The sequence below is a fragment of the Camelus dromedarius genome, unplaced genomic scaffold, assembly GCF_036321535.1.
Source record: "Camelus dromedarius isolate mCamDro1 unplaced genomic scaffold, mCamDro1.pat HAP1_SCAFFOLD_48, whole genome shotgun sequence".
Classification (NCBI taxonomy): Eukaryota; Metazoa; Chordata; class Mammalia; order Artiodactyla; family Camelidae; genus Camelus; species Camelus dromedarius.
The window spans coordinates 848,763-850,109 of record NW_026989843.1 but is presented as its reverse complement, the minus strand read 5'-3'; positions in this window follow the sequence as shown (position 1 = coordinate 850,109).

Below are 1,347 nucleotides of genomic sequence, written 5' to 3'. Positions count from 1 at the left end.
CTGATTTTCAAAACTGCTATTAGGAAAAAGCTGCGAACTCAGAGTAAATATTTCTAGGTGTAAAAATGACTCGTATGGTGGATGAAAGTTTGGTAATCCGCATGCTAACAACTCTGTAGTGAATATTTGTCAAATCCGAGATACATGAAGCATTTTAGGAACACAGAATATCGCGGTGAGTGAATCTATGGAAAATACATGTCTCTTGGTTAGAACTCGCTCCAAGAGATTTTTCTGCGAAATCTGCCTCATTTTCAGAACTGGCGTTTGAAAATATCTGGAAAATCAGAAAATGCTTCAAAGTGTCACTATGCCTTGTATTGTGATGGAAGTTCGTAAAATCACATACAAACAAATCTGTGGTGAATATTTGTAAATTGCGTTATGCATGTAGCGTAATCGTGTCATGGAAATTCCCGGGTATGGAACCTATGTAAATTACACTTCTATTGGGTAGAACTCGCTCCAAAATTTTTCTCATGAGAAAACGGCCTGATTTTCGAAACTGGCATTAGGAAAAACCTGCACATTCAGAGTTAATGTTTCTAGGTGTAAATATGCCATGTATGGTGGATGAATGTTCTGTAATCTACATGTTCACAACTCATTCGAGAAAGTTTGTTGAAACCTTGATGCATGTACCGTGTTCGGAAATTGGAATGTCACTGTGAGGGAAACAATGTAAATTACATTTCTATTGGGAAGTACTCGCTACATGAGATTTTTTCTACAAATCTGCCTCATTTTCAAAACTGGCATTAGGAAAAACTTTTGAAATAAGAGAAAATGTTTCAAAGTGTCAATATGGTTTTTATGGTGGATGAAAGTTCGGTACTACTTATGCTAACATCTCTGTAGTGAATATTTTTCGAATCTGTGATGCAGGTAGCTTTTTCAGAACACGGAATATCACGATGAGGGGTTCTATGTAAATTGCATGTCTGTTGGGTACAACTCGCTCCAAGAGCATTTTTCTGCCAAAAATGCCTCATGTTCTATACTGGCGTTAAAACTAAACTGTGAAATTTGAGAAAATCCTTCAAAGTGTCAGTAAGCCTGTATGGTGGTTGAAAGTGCTGTTATACACTTGCTAACAACTCTGTAGTGAATATTTGTCGATTATGAGATGCATGTAGCATGTTCGGAACATGTAATTTCACGGTGAGCGAATCCATGTAAATTACATGTCTATTGGTTAGACCCGCTCCAAGAGGTTTTTGCCATAAAATCTGCCTCATTTTCGAAACTGTTGTTTGAAAATCTCTGCAAAAGCACAGAAAATGCTTCAAAGTGTCAATATGCCCTGTATTGTGATTAAAGAACTATAATCCACATACAAACAAATCT